Source organism: Natrix helvetica (assembly GCF_964273705.1).
Source record: "Natrix helvetica genome assembly, chromosome: 6".
NCBI lineage: Eukaryota > Metazoa > Chordata > Lepidosauria > Squamata > Natricidae > Natrix > Natrix helvetica.
Genome location: NC_138553.1, coordinates 73,010,236 through 73,037,286, shown reverse-complemented (window position 1 = coordinate 73,037,286; position 27,051 = coordinate 73,010,236). Strand labels below are relative to the sequence as shown.

General features: G+C 45.3%; 1 long non-coding RNA gene across 2 annotated transcripts; it reads right to left on the bottom strand.

The window, feature by feature from the left end:
- Positions 1-800: 800 nt before the first annotated feature.
- On the bottom strand, positions 801-26,385 carry LOC309393986. Of its 2 annotated transcripts, none has more exons than XR_014175671.1 (5): positions 26,260-26,385; positions 12,174-12,248; positions 6,465-6,600; positions 1,838-1,977; positions 801-1,146 (listed from the first exon to the last, which is right to left on the bottom strand). It is a non-coding gene; the product is annotated as an uncharacterized lncRNA (long non-coding RNA). The 2 variants fall into 2 exon arrangements; XR_014175672.1 differs by having other exon boundaries at positions 6,465-6,596.
- Between the last annotated feature and the right edge of the window lie 666 nt (positions 26,386-27,051).

Here is a 27,051-nt window from a genome sequence, read left to right as displayed (position 1 = left end):
GGGCTTTTGAGTGCATGTGTTAAAATAAGCCCTCCCCGGAAATATTTAAACACATTTGCAGTCGCTCCCTACCATTTCCTCTGGTTGCTTGCCATGCAAACAACACGAGGTGAGGAGGTGAGGCCGGAAGGGGGAGAGGGAGGGGGGGAACATGCCTCACGTACCCACACGCCCTTACCTAACAGCCGCTGCCACAGCCCTAGCCACTGTGCCTCTTCTGTCTTGCTAATGGCCGCCGGAAGAAAAGCGGCACACCTCATGTCCCACTCCTTATCTACCACTGTGTACTCCTGCAGCTGAGCGGTGCTTTGATTGAAAAGCATCCAGCTGTTGAGCTGCTGTGCCACAGCAGTGCAACCCAGCAGCAGCTACGAGGTGACCATGCTCGCTGCCTCCTGCACCTCAAAAAGAATAAGACGTCACTGAAAATAAGGCCATGCGCTGATTTCAGGGGGGTCAAAAGAAAATAAGATCCTATCTTATTTTCGGGGAAACACGGTGCACTCCCACCCCCCCCAACACACATCCATCTCAAGGATTTCCCGCATGACAAATGCTGTGTGATATTGCAGACAGATGTTAAATCAGTTATTATGTCAGATGTTATACTGGTTCATTAAATATCTTTCTTATAGCCGAATCCTGGATATAGATTTTTTTTTAAAAAAGAGTTACTGACAATTATTAGACTGATAGCTGGGAGTATTGAGAGTTACAATCTTCCCCAGGTAAGTGAAAACCACACTACAACGTTTCGGAAGAACCAGAAAAGGAAAAATCAACAACAACACACTCATCCGTGCCCACACCTACGCATGTATTTATTCATTCAACATGGGGTGGGTGGAAGGATAGTTACAACTGGCTGAGCAAACTAATAAGAGAGAATGGAAGCAGGCAAGGACTGTATGCATTTTTGAATATTGAATATTACGGTAAGCCGCAAAAGAAGCTACCTGTTCTCCCAGCTGCATTTTAAATGTCAGAAGAGATGACACATCCACGGAATAATACAGATTCTCCTCCTGTTATGTAATTTGCAAAAGCTTGGTTGTTAGTCAGTCATCCCCGATTTCCCAGATCTTTTTTAAGTAGCAAGTACCTTTTTGGTTCCAAGAAGCAGCTGTTTTGTTTTGGAGAGTTTTGCTGGAAAAAGACAACAAAAAGCTAAATCTCTCTGTGGTTTTTTTTGTATAAAATTTCTATTAGTTTTAAAACATTTATGGGAAAAGGGTAATAGGGTACATAGAAAATTTTGGTAGCTCCCATGTTAGCAGTAGAAATCCCCCCCAATTCTCACGCTTCTACAATTTTGAAAATAACATGTAAAGGATAAGCATGTACAGAGTTCTTACATTATATCAGCCATATGTTCAATCCTCTTTCTTTGTCACTTTCTAGAATATCAACAATTACAATAATATTTCAAATATATTTATTTTTGTGACCTGAGCCTTTGCGATATTGCCCCTCCTCCCTGTCCCCAGCTGGAACCACAGCCCCCCCCCTTCCCCATGTCTTCTAGATTCCTGCCTTTTCCTCTGTGTTTTTCTGTTGAGGTTTCTGCAGGACACAATTAAAAAGCAATGTTGGTTTAGGGATCTAACTTATAGCTCAGCATAATCAATCTCTAATGAGCCCTATCACACAACGATATACTGTTAGATATCCAGACTAGCTACAATGGTTTCCACCAAGGTCCTCTGTTCTGGCGGGAACAGAGGTTTAATCCTATTGGTCGAAGGGTCTGACAGCTCCCTATAAAAGGGCTGCTGTCTGACTCAACCTTCGCTGGATTGTTCTCACTTGTTGTGTTATAATAAAGAGCTGTTGTTACCGTTAAGCCTGTGTGTGCCGATCCATTACCCGATCTAACAGATACTGTGCATCTGCTACTGTCCTTGTCGTGATGCCAACAGTGAGCTTCCGTAAGACAGGCAGTCCTCGACTTACGACCAACAATTGAGCCCAAAATTTCTGTTAATAAGTGAGGCATTTGTTAAGTGAATTTCTTTCAACCATTTTTCGACCTTTCTTGCCACATTCGTTAAGCGAATCGCTGCAGTCGTTAAGTTCGTAACACCGTTGTTAAGTGAATCTGACTTACCCATTGACTTTGCTAGTTAGACTTTTGCAAAAGGGGATCGCACAACCCAGGGACACTGCAATTGTCATAAATATGAGTCAGTGGCCAAGTACATGAATTTTGATCACAGGATTACGGAGATGCCTCAACAGTCGTATGAAAAACGGTCTTAAGTCACTTTCTTTCAGAGCTGTTGTAACTGTGAATGGACACTAAACAAACCGTTGTAGGTCAAGGACTGCCTGTATGTTATCAACTGCATAATTCCTGCCTAGACTTGGAAAACCAGCTTTTTAGTATTTCCCTTACTTTTTAGACAGAATGCACATTTATCCTGTGCTTCTAGAGCAAGGGTGTCAAACACAAGGCCCGTAGGCCGGCTGTGGCCCATGATGTGATTGGATCCAGCACGCGGGGCCATTCTGGAAAATGTAAGGGGTCAGCCCATGTCGCTTTGCCCCGGTCTACCCAATGGAAAGAGGAAATATCGGACCAGCGTGGCTTCGGCCCGGTGTGCCCAGTGAGAAGAGGAAAGATGCCGGCAGTTTGGGGAAGGGTGTCAAGCTGGCCATGCCCACCCAGTCAGCCATGCTCACCCAGTCGGCCATGTCAAGTGAGTGGTGTCAAGCTGGCCATGCCCACAGTTGGCCACCCAGTCGGCCATGCCTGCACAGCCCCCAAAGGTCAACCACAGCCCTGATGCGGCCCTCAATGAATTGAGTTTGACATCCCTGTTCTAGAATTTTCCTTCCACCTGTGACAATGTGTCTCTCAGCTCTCCTTTCATTCACTCAGTCCCTCCCAAAATGAATTAATATGGAGCTTCATTTAATTGCAAAGTTGCCATGGCTTAGTGGGAGAAATGCTCATCAAATAATTCTGCAGATATGGGACAAACCCATGGACTTTTCAAGTGTTTGGATTGCAAATTCCAGATTATTTATTGATGTTCCCACAAAGAATGGTGGAGGAGTGCTTGTTATTTCATAGAATGGAGAAAGCTGGTGAACTCAGAGATTGACGGTTTTGAAAACAAAAGAGTAATGCTATTTGGAGATTTGGGTTATGTGCACTTTGAAAGCTCTGAGAATTCACAGTTAGTTGAATCAGCAATTGTTTGTTTTGCTTTAATAAACCTATCAAAATTCCTCTTCCATGTGGCATCCTGAATTAAAATTGTATTTCCTTCTAAGGCACCGCATGAGAATTGCTCTGCAGCTTCCTTTGGGTGGTTAAAAAGGACTTCTCTGTATGTGCTGCACATGGAAAGAGGGCTATTTCAGTGATGGGGTTCAAATAATTTAACAACCAGTTGTCTGCCCTAATGACTAGCTGGGTAGGTGGGGCTCGGTGGTCATGTGACTGGGTGGGTGTGGGCAACTTAACGTCACTCATGTCGATGGGCGCTTCGCTTTAGCTGCTACAATGTAATAAGGGTTAACCAGAGAGGCAGTTTCTGTAAGCAGGGCAATAAAGATTAGGCTAGAAACAACACCAGAATGTTTTCCCCCTCTCTTCCTTACAGGATTAGCCCTGTAAAGTAGGAAAAAACAAAATGAGATTTCTTCCAACAACCGGTTCTTTCAACAACTGCTTAGAAAGTTAACAACCGGTTCTCCCAAATAGGTGCAAACTGGCTCAATCCCACCACTGGGCTATTTCCTACAGAGCAAAATGGCTTTGGATGCATTGTTCCAATATTTGAGGGGCTGCCACAGAGAGGATGGGGGTCAAGCTATTTTCCAAAGCACCCGAAGGCCAGAAAAGGAATAATGGATGGAAACTGACCAACGAGAGATTCAACCTAGAAATAAGGTGGAATTTTCTGACAGTGAGAACAATCAACCCACGGAACAGAAGTTGCCTTCAGAAGTTGTGGGAGCTTCATCACTGGAAGCTTTCAAGAAGAGACTGGACTGCCATCTGTCAGAAATGGTGTAGGGTCTCCTGCTTGGGCAGGGGGTTGGACTAGAAGACCTACAAGGTCCCTTACAACTCTGTTAATCTGAGTTAAATTACCCTCTCAAATTGGACTATTGCCAAATTCCAAATGAGGCAATGACTCCCTACACAGTTTAGCCAACATATCAACAATCTGACATTAAATATGTCTTCAATCTGTAGGTAATGAAGATGAAGTGGGGGAAACAGATTTAAATCCAGAAGCTGGATTTTAAGTTTACTGGAAATTATTTGCAAGTTGAATAGGTGATTGTGGGTACAGTTTATGATCCTCCCCCCCACCATTTCCTGATTTTTTTTCTTGCTGCAATTTCTGTCAAGATTCTAACAGTTACCACTGAAATTCTGCAAGCATGAAAATCTCTGGAAGCAATTTGGCACATTTCCAGAGTTAGGTCAATAAGATAGGGAGACGAAATAGTCATGGTTTTTTGCAAAGACTTTATAGTTGCTTTCTTAAATGCTTTTTGACAGGGTTCTGTATTTGTGCTCTTAGCTAGAGTTTTATAGCTCAGTGATACCTTTTGATGGGAAGTTTTTAAATGTCACACTTCCAAGACAAAGAAAAAGAAGAAGAAGCCAGCACAATGGAAGTCAGCAAGACAGCGTAGGTGGGGGAAAACAGATATTTCTGTGTGTTGTTTATCTTATTGTCAGTATTATAACTCCTGTACACAGATATTTGCAACACTCAGATGAAAATTTGGGGGTTGGATTGGCTGTAATTCTGTCAATCCTGAGACATATTAGAGAATAAAAGTCTGATTTCAAATAGAAATAATACTTAGAGTAACTATCAGATATATCATATTTTTCGGAGTATAAGACGCACCGGAGTATAAGACGCAACAAGATTTTGAAGAGGCAAATTAAAAAAAACGTTTTTGCACTCTGCAGACCTCCCAAAAATGGCCCATTTTTCACGAAAACAAGCCCATCCCCCCCCGCAAAGGGCATGAATAGCCTTTAGGAAGCTTGTAGAGTGCTCCTGAGGAGGTGGGGGGGGGGCAAAAACGAGCAAAAAACAGCCCGTCTTTTGCTAAAATGGGCCCATTTTTTTTCCAAAAAAGGGCATGCATAGCCTTTAGGAAGCTTGCAGAGTGCTCCTGGGGGCGGGGGAAAATTGAGCAAAAACTGGCTCGTTTTTTGCTCATTTCTGCCCTTCCCGACCCCCAGCAGCACTCTGAAAGGCTATGCATGGCCATCTTGGTGAAGGGGTGGGGTTTGGGGAGGCCAACTTTTAAAAAACCCAGTCCTGACTAAAAAAAAGAGGTAAAGTATAGCCAATAAATGGATCTGTGTACAGTAATAAATTATATTGGTTTTAACCTGGTTCACTAAAGAAATGCAAGTGGCTGGATTTACAATCATGTGAAGCCATAAGGACTAACTTCACTTGTTGAAACCTATTACCATGTTTATTCGAAGAAAAAAACTGGGTCTTATTTTCTTTTGACCCCCTCAAAAAACGGCTAGGCCTTCTTTTGGAGGGGTGTCTTAATAATCCCCCCGCGCTTTGCCTGGCCACTGGATGACTTCTTTCGCGGCCAAAAAGAGTGAGTGACGCAACTCACATGCCTTGCCTACCTGTAATGGTAACTCTAGCTACCGGTAGCCTGCCGTTGTCCACTCCAGCATGCCTGGCTGCACATGTGCTTAAATAGGTCCAAATTTTGGGGGTAGGGCTTAATTTTATTGCATGCGCACAAAACAGTGCTGGGCCTTCTTTTTGGGGTGGGTCGCCTTTTAGGAGAAACACGGTACAATATAGTTTATGTGGTTTTGGCAAAATGGGATGTAGGGACTCAACCTTTTAATATCATGAGCATTAATTTACTACCAAACCATGTTGTCAGATTTGTTTTGTATTAGCCAGCAGATCAATAGAGGAGACACTGAGGGAACCGAAAAACCCTTTATTTAACTTCTAACAGCAACAGAGCAGATCCACAACTTCAGCATCGCACTCTGCTTGACAGCTATTTATACTTGAACTGTCACGCAGAGCAACCAATCAGCTTGCTGTAAAACTCCCGCTTTAGCCAGGGGCATCTTAGCCAGTGGGAGCTGTCCTCCGGTTACCAGGCTGCCAGGTCGTAAGTCAAGAGCCTGGTGCAGGTCATAGATCGAGGATTATGTGCTGGTTGTAAGTCGAGGTCTTAGCAAGATTGCCACACAAGTCCATACGTTAAAGGGGAAAAGCACTATTTCAGGGCAGCTCATGTAGTATTTAAGGGTTGTCCGGACAAACCTTTTCGAAATTATAGTAATGGAATTGGGGATATGAAAAGGATCTCATATATACACCTATTAGTCCTAAAAATGCAAAAGACATATTACAAACCTGTGCCAGATACTAATACTGGAATCATGGAATTACAGTAAGAAGAGAAAGATGATGACATATTGTTCTTACCGCTCAGTCTCCTTTAGTTAGGCTTTTTGATTGTGTTATAACTCCCAAATTCTTAGGTAACATAAACATATGTAGTATGAGAGATAGGTAGAAGGATAGGGACTCTTCCTTAAAAGCATCACGGGAGGTGTTCTTCCTTAAAGAAAGGAGAATTGATATTTTGGAAATGTCTCCATTTGACTCTTTTTGTGTTGAACTGAACCATGGACTTGTGGTCTTCATGGAAGAGTTAATGTCTTGCTTGTTTGTTTATTGATGTTTATCAGACTCCATGCATGAACAACAGACATTAAAAGGGTAAACAAAATGTAGGGCAGGCAAAACTGATTTATAAAACCCAATTATAAAAAAAGCATACTTACTTGCTTAGGTTGACAGCCTATGCTGAAATACTGAGATTTTCAAACAGGGATGTGCAAAGTAAAAACTCTAGGTGCTCAGATGGCCTAAATCTCACACTATTTCAGATGGTGATCCACTCCTTTCTTTAGCAGCATGGACCACCATCAATAGTGCAGTATTCTATTTGAACAACCTTTAAGGCAGGGGTGTCCAAACTTGGGAACTTTAAGACTTGTGGACTTCAACTCCATGCTGGCTGGGGAATTCTGGGAGTTGAAGTCCACAAGTCTTAAAGTTCCCAAGTTTGGACACCCCTGCTTTAAGGGAAACACTTTCCCCAATGCTCAGATTCTTTGCCATCATTAGACCATCTCCTATACATGTGGAATGAATGAAACCATGATGTAACGTGCCCATCCTGTCCTTAAAATGTTTATTTTACCATTGGAATGCTTCTCCTTTTTGGCTTCTGGTGAGTATTTGATTTCATCCACCTATGTATCGTGATGTTTGCTACCGAAACCTGCCATAAAATACCCTGCTGTTAACATAGTTTCACGGGCTTAACTGCCATGTACATTAACTGAGTTTGCTCAGATGTTACTTTCATAAGGATTGCAAGGGCAAACTGTTTCCATGGCGAAGTTTTTTGAGGCTCCTTGGTACATTCATTAATAATTTCAAAAACCAACCATTCTTTATAATCTGCCTCATAATATCTAATGGGGAGAAATGCTTTGCAACCTGACAAATAAACGAATACAGATAACCCTGGAGAATCCCCGGACAGTCTTAGATGAAGGGGAATAGCTCAGGAAAATAGTACATAGACTATTAAGTACAGGAATTACAGAACAGAGCTAGAAAACTTAAGTATCAAAGGATTCATTCCTTGACAGAAAGAACATTGAAAAAGGAAGAGGATTTATCAGAGAATAGATAAATAGGAGTCCTCCTAGAGCCAGACTGCAAGATATATCTAGCTATGGTTTCTGTTACCTCATTAATGACCCAGATTTAAAAAAGGGGGAAGTTATATTGGAAAGTGAAGAAGAGAGTAAAGTTACTATATTACTTTATACCACTACCCTACAAAGCAACCTTGACCATGTGTCTGAATGGTCGCGCAATTGGCAACTCCAAATCTCGACTAATAAATGCTCTGTCCTCCATATTGGCAAAAAAAAATCAGAACACCAAATACAAGTTGGACGGAAACGACCTCATAGACGACCCCCACTCCGTCAAGGGCCTAGGAGTACTCATCTCTAACGATCTAAGCCCCAGAGGCCACTGTAACAGCATTGCCAAAAAGGCATTAAGAGTTGTTAACCTAATTTTGTGAAGCTTCTTCTCCAGCAACATTGTATTGCTAACTAGGGCATACAAAACCTTTGCCAGACCAATTCTTGAATACAGCTCATCTGCCTGGAATCCACACTGTACGTCGGACATTAATATGATTGAGCGGGTCCAGAGATACTTCACGAGAAGAGTACTCCACTCCTCTACTCATAATATAATTCCCTATGCCAGGGAGTTGAAATTTTGGGCTTGGACAATCTGGGACTGCTCCGCCTACGGTATGATCTAAGCACAGTACACAAAATTGTCTGCTACAACGTCTTAACCTGTCAACAACTTCTTCAGCTTCAACCTCAATAATACACGGGCAAACAATCGATACAAACTCAAGGTAAACCGCTCCAAACCCAATTGTAGAAAATATGACTTCAGCAATAGAGTGGCCAACGCCTGGAATGCTCTACTTGACTCTGTTGTTACATCCTCAAACCTTCACAGCTTCAACCTTAAATTGTCTCTCATGGACTTTACCCCATTCTTAAGAGGTCCATAAAGGGGGTGTGCGTAAGCTCACCAGCATATCTACCGTCCCTGTCCCACTGTCCCCATGTATTTGTACTCATTTCTTTTGTTTATATCCATGTTTATATTTATACCTGCTATCTTGTATATGCTTGACAAACGAATAAATACAAATACCAATGTTTATGATCTTGCTTTTGCCATGAAAAAAATGCAATGCTAACTTTGATAGTTGACTAACGATCTCTCCAACCTTTAGTTTTTTAGGAAACGCTCCTGGATCCCTTTCATTTGGGATTCAGGTCAGGCTATAGGACTGACTCAGCACTGATCTTATCCTTAGATGGTGTACATGGTGGGAACACAATGAGGCTAGTCCATCCATCCTTGCTCTTCCTGACTTCTCAGTGGCTTTCAATACCCTTGATCATGGCATTCTTCTGGAACAACTCCAGGAGTTGGGGATGGGCAGCACCGTGTGGCGTGGCTTCTCCTCCTTCCTCTGAGACCAGTTCCAGTCAGTATTGATACAGGGGGAGAAGTCTTACCTGCATCTTCTATTTGTAGGTCTCAGTTCTCTCTGCCCTCCTTTTTAACATTTACAGGGGACCACTGGATGAGGCCATCCCAGTCTGGAGTGAGATATCATTATTATGCTGATGATATCCAGCTTTATACCTCTATCCCAGGCACCCTGACTGATGCTGTGGTTGTTCAGTGCTTGGAAGCTGCAGAGTCCTGGATGAGGCGCAACAAGCTTCGACGTAACCCAAGAAAGACTGAGTTACTTTGGGTGTTTGGGGCAAGTACCAGAATTTTTCCACCTTTTGTTCTGGATGGGGTGGCATTGCCTCACAGACCTGTTGCACAATATGGGGGGCCCTCATGGCTCCTTCATGAAGAGAAGTGGCAGCCATGGCTAGGAGGGCCTTTGCACACCTTTGAGTTGTACCAGTGTACCAACCGGTTTACTACCGGTTTGCTCGTGCGCTTCTGCACATGCCGATCTGGGTCGAACTGGGAGAAACCCACCTCTGAGTTGTACACCAAGTTGACCCATTTCCTAGACAAGGAAGTCCTGCTCATTGTTACTCATGCTCTCATTATGTTTCCTCCTCCTCCTCCTCCTCCTCCTCCTCCTCCTCCTCCTCCTCCTCCTCCTCCTCCTCCTCTTCTTCTTCTTCTTCTTCTTCTTCTTCTTCTTCTCTTGAAAACTTTGTATTTCAAAAGGAACCTTTTTATTGAAAGAGGTAAAAGCTAGTCGAAATTCAAAGCAGGCACTGAGGGTCCTCAGGCCATACAATCCATGATAAAGTCTGATGTGGATTCCCACCAATCTGCAGGTGTGAAGATGTTATTGTACCAACCTCTTCAAGAAGCAGATAAGCAGAGGTTCTCAGAGCCATCTTCCGGAGTTGCAATCCACATGGCCCTCCCTCCCCTTGCATTCCCAGGGAGGTGAGAATTTTCCAGGCATCTGAGGCGCCAGGCAATGGTTATAAATCAGGAGAAAAGGTTATACAAAGAGGCAAGGCAAGAAATAGGATGCCTAGGATACATAGAAAGGAGAAAGAACAAAATGTATCAAATCCAACACCCCACCTTCTTCCACCGAAGAATGGCAGATATTCTTCTTCTTCCATATCCGTCATCGGACGTTGGAGGTCACGTTGGCAATCCATGTTTTGTCTGGATTAGTGCAACATGCTCTATAGGAGGCTGAAGAACCGTTGGAGGCTTCAACTAAATGCAGAACGCAGCAACCTGAATAGTTAATGGCACCACTTACTCAATACATATAACTCCACTATTTTGTGAGGTGCACGGACTGCCAGTTTGCTTCTGGATGCAATTCAAGGTGCTGCTTATCACTTTTAAAACCTACTATGCCTTGGGACTGGATTACTTGAGGAATTGGCACTCCCTGGCTGTTTTACATATCCAGTTCAAGATGTGTTCGGTTCAGACCCTGTCAGGTAAGCAGTGCAGGTTAGTGGGGCCAAGACCCATACTTTTTCTGCTGTAGTATCTACTCTGTTATGTTGTAGGAAATTAAACACACACACACACACACACACACACACACACACACCCTCTCCTAGAAAAATGAAATATCCTGGAAAATATTAAAAAGGCAGAATATTATATTTTCCTGGATCAGAAATGGAGAAACATGTTTTTAGGCAGGAAGCAGACTTACTCTTAATAGCTTACTCTTAATGGGCCATTAAAATGCCCGAGCCAGTCCATTCTACATAACAAAGACATCCCCCTTCAGCTCCAGGGTGAGAAGATTAAGGAATGATAGTATTAGCCCTTTACCCATCTCACCACAGGGCACCTGGGAAGAAGCAATGCTCAACCAAACTTGGACTCAAGACAGCCTAGAGAGTTGCCCCTGCATGGCCCCATGGGAGTCTGACAACCAATCAGAATACAAGATCAAGATCAAAGGCCAGAGAGGGCATAAAGCCAGGAACTTTCAGTATCTCCGTCTCTTTTTCTTCTTCACCCAACATCTGGAAGCATGTGGTTCCTTTTTTCTGTTCAGGGCCTCAAACCACGTGGTCCTGTCCACCATTAAAACATCTTTCCAAGCAGCCTCCATGTTTCCAGTGTCTTTTTCCCCACTTGGAACTGAACCCAGAAGGACATTCCTTCCAACCATGTATATAGCTGTGTTAACTGTGCTAAAGTAAAACTAACCTTTAGATAACCCCAACTGTTAACTGTGCTAAAGTGAAACTAACCTTTAGATAACCCCAACTGTTAACTGTGCTAAAGTGAAACTAACCTTTAGATGACCCCAGCTGTTTTGGAGGGAAATGTAGAACATTTATATTTGGGCGGGCTTTTTCTAGTTCCATGATTGGTTAAGGCCCCTGTGGGACTAGAGTATAAATTACAGGCATTTGCCTGCAGTTCCTCAGTTCCATTTTTGAGTCCATAAAGGCTATTGCAGCTATGTTGGCCTGGCTCTTGCCTACTGAAGCCCACTACACAACGGCTCTATGGAGCATTCTCCCTCCAGAGCTTAAGATGGGCCTAGCCCTCATCTTGCTGGCCTGCTAGCCTTTTGCAAGGCACTAAAGACCAAGCCTGTGACCCAGGGGTGAAATGCTGCCGGTTCGGGACGGTTCACCTGAACCGGTCGTAAAAAAAAAAATGCTACTGGTTCACAGAACTGGTAGTAAAAAAAATATTTTAAAAAGTTTTTTAAAAAGTTCTGATGATCGCACGTCACACAGCTGATCTTCGGAACTTTTAAAAAACTTTTAAAGCATTTTTTTTTACTACCGGTTCTCCGGAAACGCGGGGTGTATATGTCCGTTTTTACCCACCGCAGGATTCCCTGAAGACTGCTAGGCAAAAAACGGGGGGGTGGGAGATCAAAAATGGGAGGTGGAGGCGGTTTTTGCCCCCAGCAGGCTCCCATGAAGCCTGCTAGGCCAAAAACGGGGGGTGGGGAGTGCTGAGAAAGAAAGAGAGAGAGAGAGAGAGAGAGGGAGGGACAAAGGAGAGGAAGGAAGAACTACAAACCTGGTACTAGACGCAGCTTCAGAGGATAATCCAGGGCTGGAAGGGACCTAGAGGTCATCTAGTCCAACTCTGCTCCTACAGGACATTGTTAAAGTGAGTTTCTGTCTTGCAATATCCCAGTTACATGACTACATAGCCACACCCACCCAATCACATGACCCCACCAAGCCACGCCCCACCAAGCCACGCCCGCACATCCGGTAGTAAAAAAAATAGATTTCACCGCTGCTGTGACCCCCCATGTGTGCAAAAGCTCCATCCCCTGGCTGCATGAACGGCCTCTTCTGCTGGTTTTTCTCAGCTGCTAATTTTGTATTGGATTTTTGTATCCACGATACGATTCTTTTTAGCCTGTTGTTGACCCCTTAGAGTCAATAGTTGAGAGGATCGATTGATTAAAGAAACAAATAAATCAACCAGTAGATTTGTTCAGATTCTTCATTCCCCATCTCGGATGGCCGTATCGTCCAGCTGGTAGTTTTATTTTAAAGTCTTTTGTGAAGGGTAGGTGAAGGTGTATTTGCTTATTCATAGAGCATCGAAAGCTGGGGGGTGGGGTGGGGGGGGTGGGCAGTCTGTTCGGTGATGGTCCAGCTTAAAATAGAACAAGCAAACACTGATTTCCTGGAATTTGTTGTTCTTCAATATTGGCCAGCAGAGTGTGAAAAAAAAAAGATTAAATAAAGGAATTCTCTGCAAGCTGTGGATTGGCAAGCATACAGGTAGCATCATCCTGACAGTTCTGTATCTGAGACTGCAAATGGTGAGGACAATATGGAGAAATGGTGGGTTGTGAACGATTAGCAATTTAAAAAGCTGGTGGCATGGGAGGCCTATTCCATGCTTAGTTTAGATTTCTGACAACAGCAATCTGCCTGTCTTCCTCAGCCGGGTGGGTGGAGAAGAAGGAAGGAGAGAGGGGAGGGGGAGGGAGGGAAGTCGAGAGGGAGAGGGGAAGAGAGAGAGAAAGAGGGAGGGAGAGAGGGAGGGAGAGGGAGAGAGGGAGAGAGAGAGGGGGGAGAGAGAGGGAGAGAGAGAGAGAGAGGGAGAGGGAGAGAGAGAGAGGGAGAGGGAGAGAGGGAGAGAAAGAGAGGGAGAGAGAGAGGGGGGAGAGAGAGAGAGGGAGAGGGAGAGAGGGAGAGAGAAGAGAGAGAGAGAGAGAGAGAGAGAGAGAGAGAGAGAGAGAGAGAGAGAGAGAGAGAGAGAGAGAGAGAAGAAATAGCTTGACAGATTATCCCATTGCCTTTCCTTTAGGATCAGATCAAATGTGGGTTCCTACCAGTTCGGAATGGTTCAGCTCAACCAGTAGTAACTTGGCGGCCTGCGTCAGCAGTGACCCAGGCCTGCCACGCCCCCGAACTGGTTCTCCTATGATGCCGCCATCTTGTTTTGGGGTTTTGCGCATCCGCAGAACAATTTTCATTGCAAAAATTTAACTTTTTTCCCCTCCTTTTTAAAGGTTTTGCACATGCACAGACCTTTTTATCTGCAAATGTGCCCTGAACCGGCAGTAATGCCAGTAGCAACCCACCCCTGGATCAAATGAAATCCCAAAGTCATCAGGGTCTACTGGAAACCAGCTAGCTGTTCTATGAATCGGGATCTGATGGCTTCCAGAAGGCTTCCAAATGATTGGCTAGTGATTAGCAAGTTCAAGATCTCCAAAGTTTTTTACTCTGACAAAGAAGAAAGCAATGTAAGGCTTCCTTTATTTTATGATTGTGAGAGAACCTCTTAGGGATTTTGGTTTTTGAAGGTGCTTTCGAGAAGGAAACAATTACAAAATCAGAGGAATGGGAGAATAGGAAAAAAAGAAAAGAACAAGAGAGCTTAAATAAATGGAGAAACCAAAAGAAATAGCAGCTGCATCTGTGGCAAGATTACAGTATAAAGTAGTGACGAGATAATTAATCGGATGGAGCATTGCTGAGATCCCGTATAAACACCCCTGAATGCCCAAACGTTTCCCCACCTTCAGAGCACTTTGTGTGTTGTTCGTGAAATAAGCTGTAATTTTGTTTCCCAAACAAGCAGTGGTGGGTTCCGGATTTTGTTCCAACCGGTATGGTTGGAGCGGCCCCGGAGTTACCCAAATGCATGCGCGCAGCCCGCGCATGCATTCTAGCATCAAATGATGCTTCCGCAAGCCTCTGCAACGCTCCAGCTGCTCCGTGGAGCGTCACACAGGTGCTATATGCGTCATGCGCGTGCGAGGAAGCGCCAAAAGCATAAAGCACAGGAGCGCAGGTGGGCCCTCTGGAGCACCGTACCAGAACAGTACCCGGTGCTCCAGGCACGATCCGGTAGGCCCGTACTGAGGCGTACCGCCTGCAACCCACCACTGCAACCAAGCCATAACACTATTATACTATAGCATAAAACACTTTTTTAATTACACCACAGCTGGTAAAGGCAAGAAATCAGCAATAAAGACTGATTGTTTGCTTATTTTCAACCCAATGCTCCAGAATTCATTCATTATGAACTGATTTCTGTAGCGAAAGAAAAGGGTTTTTTGGTTTTTAAAGGTAAAGGTTCCCCTCGCACATATGTGCCAGTCGTTCCTGACTATAGGGGGCGGTGCTCACCTCCGTTTCAAAGCCGAAGAGCCAGCGCTGTCCGAAGACGTCTCCCTGGTCATGTGGCCGGCATGACTAAACACCAAAGGGGCACAGAACCCTGTTACCTTCCCACCAAAGGTGGTCCTGATTTTTCTACTTGCATTTTTTACATGCTTTTGAACTGCTAGGTTGGCAGAAGCTGGGACAAGGAATGGGAGCTCACTCCATTACTCGGCGCTAGGGATTCGAACCTCCAAACAGCTGACGCTTTTGGCCCAGGTAAAATTATTTTCAAAAGATGCCAATATTTTAAGGAGCAGCTTTTGTTTGCTCTCGGTACAAAATGGCAAAAATACCGTTTGTGAGCACACGCAAACACATCTTTCTCCTTTGGCATGATTGAGTTTGCCTGGAGAGATTTGATCTGTTCTCATATGCTATGGTTCAGAGGGGCAATTTAAAATTCTATTGCAGGAGATCTGTCATTTAAAGAGACTCCCTTCCAGGCAAGTGTATATTAAGAATAGTACTTTTCACTCCTGAATGGGCACCAGGCCCTCTCAAGCGTGGATGTGGGATGGAGCGATTGCACTGATACGGCCACTCATCAACAAATACTTTCTCGAGGTGGCTTTCAGATCAAAATTTTTAAAAGCTTCGTTTGAATGGGAATAAAGGAGTCCTCAGCATGGACTATTAAAGGGAGGAGCCCCTCTCTAATCACTCAGAACTTACTATGAGTTTTTGTCCAAATGAGCTATTGCAGCTTTTCACAGACCAAGCCTCAGAAATTCAAGATTTCTTCTTCAAAAACTTTAGCAAGGGATTCTCAGCCTGGTTGCTGGGTAGGCGTGGCCATGGTAGGCGTGGCCTAGTTGGCCTCCTGCACCACGGCGAGGAGGGGTGTTTTTGCCATCCCAAGGCTCCGAACCTCCGTACATGCCCTGCACTTACCTGCATCCAAAACGGACTGCGTGGGGACTCCTGGGAGGGGAGGGGAGGATTGGGCGTGGCCAGCCAGGAGTGGGATTTGGGGGTTCCCGGAACTGCACAGAATCTTAGCTAGAGTTTCTCCTGAACCCCTGCGAAGCCCCAGCAGCCCACCCCTGCTCAGAACGCAATGAAACAACCTCCCTGAATTTCCAGCCACTAGAAATGGGGAAGTTGCATATCTAAATGCCACCTGATTGGGAAAAGCAGATTATCTCACAGTACGGTCTTACATCTAAGTCTATTTCCCCATGTTGTATGGCTATAGTATTATTATCCTTCCTATCCTCTTTACTATCTCCACTTAATGGTATCATTATTATGATTATTATTATTCTGTTGCTTTGCATGTACATTGAGTGCTTCTGCACCAGAGACAAATTCTTTGTGTGTCTAATCACACTTGACCAATAAAGAATTCTATTCTATTCTATTCTATTCTATTCTATTCTATTCTATTCTATTCTATTCTATTCTATTCCATTCCATTCCATTCCATTCCGATTCCATCCTATCCTATCCCATCCTATCCTATCCTATCCTATCCTTCCCCTACCAATTCCATTCCTATCCTATCCTATCCCTTCCTATCCTATCTATCCTATCCTATCCTACCCTACTTTACCCTTACCCTACCCATTCCTATCCTATCCTACCCTACTCTACCCTACCCTACTTTATCCTTACCCTACCCATTCCTATCCTACCCTACCCTAGCCTACCCTTCCCCTACCCAATCCATTCCATTCCATTCCTATCCTATCCCTTCCTAACCTATCCTATCCTACTCTACCCTACTCTTCCATTCCTATCCTATACTACCCTACCCTACTTTACCTTTACCCTACCCATTCCTATCCTACCCTACCCTAACATACTTTACCCTTCCCCTTCCCCTACCCATTCCTATCCTATCCTATCCTACCCTTCCCTACTTTACCCATACCCTACCCATTCCTATCCTACCCTACCCTAACATACTTTACCCTTAACCTACCCATTCGTATCCTATCCTATCCTATCCTACCATTCCCTACTTTACCCATACCCTACCTATTCCTATCCTACCCTACCCTACCCTACCCTTCCCTACTTTACCTTTACCCTACCCATTCCTATCCTACCCTACCCTTCCCTACTTTACCTTTACCCTACCCATTCCTATCCTATCCTACCCTAACATACTTTACCCTTATCCTACCCATTCCTATCCTATCCTATCCTATCCTATCCTACCCTTCCCTACTTTACCCATACCCTACCTATTCCTATCCTACCCTACCCTACCCTTCCCTACTTTACCTTTACCCTACCCATTCCTATCCTACCCTACCCTTCCCTACTTTACCTTTACCCTACCCATTCCTATCCTACCCTACCCTAACATTCTTTACCCTTATCCTACCCATTCCTATCCTATCCTATCCTATCCTACCCTTCCCTACTTTACCCATACCCTACCTATTCCTATCCTACCCTACCCTACCCTTCCCTACTTTACCTTTACCCTACCCATTCCTATCCTACCCTACCCTACTTTACCCTTATCCTACCAATTCCTATCCTTCCCTACTCTACTCTACCATACTTTACCCTTACCCTTACCCTACCCATTCCTATCCTATCCTACCCTACCCTTCCCTACTTTACCTTTACCCTACCCATTCCTATCCTACCCTACCCTAACATACTTTACCCTTATCCTACCCATTCCTATCCTACCCTACCCTAACATACTTTACCCTTAACCTACCCATTCCTATTCTACCCTACTCTACTCTACCATACTTTACCCTTACCCTTACCCTACCCATTCCTATCCTATCCTATCCTATCCTATCCTATCCTATCCTATCCTATCCTATCCTATCCTAGTGTAGCCTACCCTTCCCTTCTCCTACCCATTTCATTCCATTCCTATCCTATCCTATCCTATCCTATCCTATCCTATCCACAATTCCCCCATATTTGCCTTAAAAAGCAGCTTCAAAAACTAAAAAAAAAAGCAACATAACATTTCTCTTAGGGAAAATATAAGGCAACTGGCAGTTCAGCTTTGGCAAACATAGTTAAACTCAAATGCCTGAGGACTGTTGAAAAGGTCTAGGTGAGTTTAAAAGTCTATAGTGGCAAAGTCCATTGGGTTTTACACAATTGAGTTTTGGAGTTTTGCCTGAGGCAGAGAAATGACTTCGGTCAACTGTATTCTCCAGAGCTAGCTAGGGACTCCAAAAAAAGCTATAGAATAAGAAATCAAGTTCTTAGCACTCCTAGCTGGCAATGCATAGACCCCCATCAGGGCTGTGATGTCACAGAAATGGGCAGGACCAGATTGTTCAACTTTTCCCCCTAATTTTAGGACTTGGAGAAGTTCTTCATCACCTCCAGTTAAACCAAAGTGTTATATCTAGTAACAGTAAAATGCACCCAATTTTAGATTTTAATTTTTTAATATATGCTTCAAATTTATATGCCCTCCCCTACATCTCATGGTTGCACACACATGTGCAGGGAATTGGGGCACAGGGGGTTGCCGTATGTGTATTGCATTTTGGGTGCACCCACGCGATTTCAGCACACAATGACAAAAAGTTATCCATCCCTGGCCAATTCTTAATTGGATAGAGCAATGTGGAATAGAGTACCACCACCAGATATATTCACCGACAGATCACACAACCAAGCATTGTAGACCTTAATGAAACTACATCTACATGGAGGGAAACATCCAGAGGGATACTGCAAGGTTCTACCTTGGGCCCAGTGCTCTTCAAAATCTTCATAAATGATCTAGCAAGAGGTTAGACGGGGAAGTCATCAAATTTGCAGATGACACTAAAATGGGGGGAATTACGAACACTTTGGAAGATAGACTTAAGATTCAGAACACTGGGCTCTGGCCAGGGGTGGGTTCCGGATTCTTTTACTGCCAGTTCGCTCAGGGACACGCAGTAGTGAAAAAATGGCTTCTGCACATGCGCAGAAGCAAAAAACAAGAACCAGTTCAGGAGCGTGGGTGGCCGAATTACTTACCTACTCAACCGAACCGGTCCAAACCAGTAGGAACCAACCAGAGGTGGGATTCAAATAATTTAACAACCGGTTCTCTGCCCTAATGATCAGCTGGGTAGGCATGGCTCAGTGGTCATGTGACTTGGTGGGCGTGGCCAACTCAACATCACTCACAGCGATGGGCGCTTCGCCTTACCTGTTACAATGTAATAAACTGGGTAGTTTTTGCTCGTTTTTGCCCCCACAGCCCCCATGAGCACTTTACAAGTCTCTCAAACCCTCTTCATGCCCCCCCCTTTTTTTTGCAAAAAAAGGCCTGTTTTTGTGAAAAACAGGCAATATTTTGCTGGTTTTTGCCCCCCCCAGCCCCCAGGAGCACTCTAAGAACCTTCCAAAGCTTTGCATGCCCCTTTTTCTTTGCAAAAAGCAGGCCAGTTTTTGCTCATTTGGGGGGGGGGGGCAGCCCCCAGGAGCACTCTACAAGCCTCCCAAAGCTCTACATGCCGCTCCGTTTTTTGTTTGCAAAAAATGAGGCATGCAGAGGGTTTGGGAGGCCTGCAAAAATTATTTTTTTAAAAAAAATTTACTTCTTCAAAATCATGGTGCTTCTTATACTCCAGTGCATCTTATACTTATGCTTTGTACAGTTCTTTTAACTACATTTTAACCTCCTCCATGTCAATTGTCAACTGTACATATTTAATTTAATTTTATTGTATCCTGTTATATTTTGTATGAACTGTACACCGCCCCGAGTCCCTTGCGGGAGAGGGGGCGGTCTAGAAGCATTAATTATTATTATTATTATTATTATTATTATTATTATTATTATTATTATTATTATTATTATTATTATTATTACTCTAAAAATACGGTAAGTAGGTGCTAGTCATTAATTAGTTACGAAATCTATACTTCTTGCTACTTTGGGCAGTTCACAATAATTATGTGATAAATTGTCCATAATATATTGAAGTTAAAATGAAGTGAAAAATTAAACGTGCATAACACAACTCTGATGTTATACTTTCTCCATCTCTATAATATATTTCCTTAAATACATCTCCTTTTTATGCAGCAATTATAAAAGCTGCTGCTTCACTAATCATTGCTTAGTCCATATTTCTCTTCTCAGGAACACTTACACACACACAGAAACAGACTCACTCTATAGCACACAGAGAAATTCCCAACTGCAAAATTTCCAATCATATAAAATCTATAATCTAAAGTGGTGAGGCTCTTAAAAGTGAGAAATGAAAACAAATTAGTATAAAGAGAAAAGAGATAATGGGGCTATGGAAAGGATCACTTGATTCAAATTTTAAACACTGACACTGTTTTAAAGATAATAGCTGCGAAATAAGACGTGGGACATTATAAAATACTCTTAGAAGAATACTTGTTGTTAGTTGCGAAGTTTTGTCCTACCCATCGTGACCCCATGGACAATCTTCCTCCAGGCCTTCCTGTCCTCTACCATCATCTGGAGTCCATTTAAGCTCATGCCTACTGCTTCAGTGACTCCATCCAGCCACCTCATTCTCTGTCGTCCCCTTCTTCTTTTGCCCTCAATCTTTCCCAGCATTAGGCTCTTCTCCAGGGAGTCCTTCCTTCTCATTAGGTGGCCAAAATATTTGAATTTCATCTTCAGGATCTGAGTTCCTTCTAAAGAGCAGTCAGGGTTGATCTCCTCTAGGACTGACCGGTTGGATCGCCTTGCAGTCCAAGGGACTCATAGGAGTCTTCTCCAGCACCAGAGTTCAAAGGCAGAGATGGTATTCTACCAGTTCACACCGGTTTGGGCGAACTGGTAGTGGTGGCGGTGCGAGGCTCCACCCACCCACCAAGACATCATCACAGATCTTCTGTGCATGTGCAGAAAGTTCTGTGCATGCCCAGACATGTGCTCCCACTACCGAACTGGTAATGAAGAAAAGAGGATACCATTAGTGTTCAAAGGCCTCAATTCTTTGGCGCTCATCCCTTCTTATGGTCCAACCTTCACAGCCATAGATTGCAACTGGGAAAATCATAGCCTTGGCAATGCACACTTTTGTTGGCAGGGTGATGTCTCTGCTTTTTAGGGTGCTGTATGTTAGATATTAACATATATCGGAGGAAGTCTCCTCTCTGGTCCGCTGCTACAGCGGGAAACAGGTATCGCTCTGATTGGTCGAGAGGCGTACCCGAGTACTATAAAAGGGGAACCCTCCGGCCACAGAGCAAGCTGGATCACTACTACTACTAATAAAGAGCTGTTAAGTCACTTCGTGTCCGCAGTCTGTTCTCTCGTTGCCCAGATCTAACATTGGCGACGAGGGTGGGATCGAGAGACAGATAGGACGAAGAACGCTACCTCCAGAATCTCCAGATTCGATCCAGCCTAGGAATTCGGCAGAAATTCCGGCAGCCATCTCAGGTCACCACAGCGCGGCAAATTCAAACGAGAGAAGATGGCGATGCACACTCCCCCCGCTCCATTCGACCCAGAGAACGACGAATGGGAAGCCTTCATGATTCGTTTCGAGTGTTTTCTCGAAGCGAACGAATACACGGGGATCACTGACGCCCGGAAGAAGAACATCTTCCTCGGCTACTGCGGAAAAGAAGTCTTCAACACGGCCAGAGACCTCACCGCGCCTACTCCAATACAGGCAGTATCATGGGCGGCGTTGCAACAGGCTCTACAGACTCATTACGTACTTCCCGCCATGTTTGCCGCCAAGCATTCAACACGAGGAACCAGAAGGTGGGAGAATCTATCAACCAGTACGTTGCAGCCCTACGAAAAGCAGCCACACATTGTGGATTCAGAGACCTGGATGAGCAGATTATGGATCGACTCGTTAGCGGGCTGAGAGACATTTCCCTACAAAAACGGCTGTTAGCCAAAACCAATTTGAGCCTACAGATTGTACTTGACGAGGCAAGAGCTTCAGAAGCAGCAGACAGATCAGCGGAGACCATTCAACGCGGATTCAACACAGGCCAGCCAGCGCCAAGACACACCAGAGTCCACTACGAGGACACCATTCCAGATTTCGGGGATCCCGAGCTCGAGGAAAGTCACCTGATGCGGAGCAGTCACGTGAGACCTGGGGGGAGACCCGGATCCCGTTTGCCGCCCTGCGCAAGCTGCGGAGGGAATCACCCCCGGTCTACCTGTCGGTTCAGGAACGTTGTTTGTTCGCACTGCGACAAACTGGGGCACATCGCACGAGTGTGCTGGAGCGAAGCCCCTGCCTCAAGGCAACCACCCATGTACCGCCAACAGAAGCCCACCCCAGGGGCTTGGCGAAATCATAAAGGGCGCCCAGAGAGAAATCCACAAGTGTTTACCCAGAGAGAAAATTCCCAAAGAGCTGAGCGAGCGTATCCCCAGAGAGATCACACACAAAGAGCTGAAAGAGCATTCTATCAAGACGCTCAACGAGAGTATTTTCAGGATTCGGATGCTGAGATAGAGTTGACCCAGAGAGAGGAGTTGCGAACATATCTCACCACAATAAGTCAGGTCCGCACCAAGCGGCCACAAAAGCTGAAAGTCACAGTCCTCTTGGAGGGCTCACCTTGCGAGCTGGAAGTTGACACAGGATCGTCCCTGACGATCATTTCATGGGCATCCATAAAACAGGCTATCCCTAGCCTCAAAAAGAGCCAACTACGCGTTCCAGACATCCTGCTACGAGACTACCAGGGAAACCGAGTCCCCATCGTAGGCCAAGGCACGTTCCAGATCCGCTTCAAGGACATCGTAGCCCAGCTGCCCGTGACCATCGCCAGCGCACCATTACAAAACCTCCTAGGACTGGATTGGTTTGAATCCTTGGGGCTAGAAGTCACCGGAATCAACGCCGTGGAAAACAGCAGCGCTGAGCGGATTTTTAAGGAGTTCGAGGATGTGTTCAGCCCCGGTCTTGGTAAGTATGTGGGTAAACCGATTTCATTCAATTTAGACCCCAAAGTGGCACCAATCCGACTTAAACCGAGACGGGTGCCTTTTGCACTCCGCCCAAAAATAGATAAGGAAATAGATAAGTTAGTGGAGCAAGGAATCCTTGAGCCGGTGGATCACGCGCGCTGGGAAACGCCCATCGTGACCCCAGTCAAACCAGACGGATCAGTCCGCATCTGCGCGGACTATAAATGCACAATTAATGTCGCGCTACAACAAAGCGCATATCCTGTGCCTGTAGTACAGCACTTATTGCACTCGTTGGGGCCAGGAAAGGTATTTGCTAAATTAGACATGGCACAAGCTTACCAGCAGCTGCCCGTAGATAGCGCCACAGCGGAGGCCCAAACTATAGTGACGCATAGAGGAGCATTCAAATGCAACCGGCTACAATTCGGTGTGAGTATTGCTCCAGGATTGTTCCAGAGCGTCATGGAACGACTTTTGCAAGGGATACCGGGAGTCGTCCCCTATTTTGACGACATCTTGGTGTCCGCTGCAAACGAGGAGCAATTAAATAAAAGAGTCAGAACTGTTTTGGCCAGAATCAGAGAAAAGGGTCTCCGCCTCAAAAAGGAAAAATGCCAAATTAACGTGCCTAGCGTAGAATTCCTGGGTTATAGAATCGATGGTCAGGGAATACAACCCACTTCAAAGAAAATTAAGGCGATCCAGGACGCCCCCACACCACGGAATCAGACCGAGTTGCAGGCCTTCCTCGGACTACTTAACTTCTACAGCGTTTTTCTGAGACAGAAGGCGACCGTTGCTGAGCCACTACACTGTCTACTCCAGAGGAACACACCATGGAAATGGGGACGATCCGAAGCTGCAGCTTTTGCCGGAGTGAAGCGCCTGCTCACCACTGACTCACTGTTAGTCCAATACAGCCAGACACTACCGCTGGTATTGACCTGCGACGCATCACCTTTTGGAGTCGGCGCAGTCCTCAGCCACTGGATGCCCGACGGAAAAGAAGCACCCATCGCTTTCTACTCCAGGACTCTTTCATCGGCCGAGAGGAATTACAGCCAGATGGACAGGGAAGCGCTAGCTGCTGTAGCTGGAGTAAAACGTTTCCACGAATACCTCTACGGCCGCGATTTTGAACTGATTACAGATCACAAACCGCTGTTGGGACTTTTGGCGGGAAACCGCCCCACTCCAGTCTCCCTTTCTCCTCGCATGACCAGGTGGACTGTTTTCCTGGCTGCGTACTCATACAAATTAATTCATCGACCGGGCTCCACTCTAGGACACGCAGACGCACTCAGCCGTTGCCCACTACCGGACCTTCTGCCAGACCCCACTCCCGAAGTACCGGTGCTACTCATTGATTGTTTGGACTCAGGACCGGTTTCTTCCTACGATGTTGCAAGGTTCTCTACTAAAGACAGTTTAATAAAGCAAGTTCAAACTTGGGTTTGGAGGGGGTGGCCGAAGGGAAACGTGGGCCCGGAATTCAAAGTGTTTTGGTCAAAACGGGATGAGCTCTCAGTGTTACAAGGTTGTTTATTGTGGGGGGATCGAGTTGTTATTCCGTATGCTTTGCGTAGGAATGTATTAGATGCTTTACATGTTGGTCATCCGGGGATTGTTAGGATGAAGGCGTTAGCAAGAAGTTACGTTTGGTGGCCAAACATGGACAAAGAAATAGAGGAATGGGTGGCCACTTGCGACCCATGCCAGGAATCGAGACCAGCACCCCCGGAAGCGCCCGCCACAGAATGGGAGAAGCCTAAAGCACCCTGGTCACGAATACACATCGACTTCGCAGGGCCATTCCAAGGTCAGACCTTCCTTATAGTTGTGGATGCATACTCGAAATGGCTAGAAATAGTCCTAATGACTTCAACCACGGCAGAGGCAGTCATTAAGGTTCTACGGCGACTTTTCGCCACTCATGGCCTGCCCGACCTCCTGGTCTCCGATAACGGGCCCCAGTTCACGGCCATGCAATTTGAGACATATCTAGCAGGTCAGGGAATTCGGCATGCCCTCGTCGCGCCATTCCATCCGGCATCAAATGGACAGGCGGAGAGAATGGTGCGATTCGCAAAAGAGGCCCTCGCTAGGATGGGTCCAGGTGATTGGCAAACACGCATTGACCATTACCTATTGATCCAACACATTACCCCCAGCGCAACGACGGGTAGGAGCCCCGCTGAACTACTCATGGGCCGCCGTCTACGGTCTCACCTGGACCATCTTCACCCAAATTACTCTGCCACAGCTCCCCCAGACTCTACAAGCAAAATTCGGAATTTTAGCATAGGGGATTCAGTATACCCCCACAACTATGCAGGGGGGACATTGTGGATGCCGGCAAAAGTCATTGGCATCACGGGTCCATGATCGTATCTGTTGGAACTGGAAGATGGGCGGAACTGGAAAAGGCACATCGATCAACTTCAGGGTCGCCTAGCACACTCAGACCTTCGAACCGAGGATGAGAGCTACCTACCAACGCAAAGTCAGCCACTCGAGAGCCCCAACGCAGAGAACTACGACACCTGCGAGCCCAGGTCTGAACAAGAGATCGAGCACGAAGCAGAGCAACCCCCAAGCAACGTAGCCGAGCAAACTCCGGAACGCCCTAGCAACAAAGGCACGAAAACCCCCGAACGCGAAGCAGAAAAAGCATCCGATCCTGCAACCACTTCTAACCAACCCGAACTGCGACGCTCCTCCCGAGTAAGGCAAACTCCAACATACCTAAAAGACTATGTTACTAACCGCAACGTTCCGTCTAGGAGGGGAGGGGTGTTAGATATTAACATATATCGGAGGAAGTCTCCTCTCTGGTCCGCTGCTACAGCGGGAAACAGGTATCGCTCTGATTGGTCGAGAGGCGTACCCGAGTACTATAAAAGGGGAACCCTCCGGCCACAGAGCAAGCTGGATCACTACTACTACTAATAAAGAGCTGTTAAGTCACTTCGTGTCCGCAGTCTGTTCTCTCGTTGCCCAGATCTAACACTGTATATCCTTGAGACATTCCAGTGACCTTCCCATTTCAACTGCTGCAACACCAGGGGAATGAATAGTTTTGTTCATATACAGTAGATAGCTTAGCAAGATGAAACTCCAGGACATTCTTCAAGGGCTCCAATGGCAAAATTCCCCCCACTAATGCTGCTTCTAAGAATATTGACTGAAAATCTGGGACTCTCTGTGAGTCTGCTCTGTGGGAAGCAGAAGAGAAACAGTGGTGAAACATCAAGCGGGCCCCAGGTTGATCTAAGAGCCGCCCAAATCTTTATAATTGACAGATCCTAGCTGTTTGGATTAGTGGAAGAGATAAAGCTTGGAACAGTTAGGGGAAGAAAAAAGTCTGTTGCTTTCAGAAGAATATTAAATGGATCAAAGCTTTTGAACCGTGTGACGGTTTTGTGTCCAGGGAATAAACCCTATTTCAGTACTCTTACTCCTACGCCTTTCAGTCATGCATAAAACGCTGCAAACTAAATTAGTTATATTCTGCCTCTAAAAATAAACCGGACTTTTGTTGTTTTATAGGTATTATTTTCCAAGCTGCCTTGGCGTTCCATTCTGGTTCTCCTACCTCTGATTTTTCTTTCTTTCACCAAGTCGGTCATGGTGCACAACTTCCTTGTGCTGTGAAGATCTCCAGCAAGTTAGGGAGGCAAATATTCAGCTCGCTTTCCTCTTGGGCTCCTGCATCAGTCAGTTGTCTTGATGAGAAGTTAAAAATAGCAATGTATCTGCTGAAGTTGCCTGGCCCGTGTTTTGAACGAGGCACCTGTTTTCGAAAGTGATATTTACAGGCAGCACAGTGAAGTACGGTAATTCTCCAAGCGAGTGAGGTGAGTCATACCCTTTATGGCGCTAAAACCCCTCTGAGTTTTTCCTGCTTTCTCTTCTTAGTGTATGTATTTATAGTGATGCGGGAAACCAGTGTTGGAGTCTAACATGTGGTTGAACATCAAAGGAGTCCGGCAGAGAAGACAACAAAATATTGCACCTTACTGTTTTTGTTGCCACTCCCAAAGGTGCTTTTTCAAGAGGCAACTGGTCTTTCTGGTTTTTTTCCTTTGGAGACGTTTCGCTTCTCATCCAAGAAGCTTCTTCAGCTCTGACTGGATGGTGACTGGCGTACGAATGGATTTGCAGAAAAATTGCAGACTGCAGGAACCACTCAGACGACCCTGAGAATACAAATAAGCCTCCAAGTGCTTCAACCACCCTCTAAAAGGATGCAAATGACCAGCTGTTTGGAAGGAATATAAATCCTTCCATTCCCGACCATCCAGTCAGAGCTGAAGAAGCGTCTTGGATAAGAAGCGAAATGTCTTCAAAGAAAAAGCAAGAAAGTCCAGTTGCCTCTTGAAAAAGC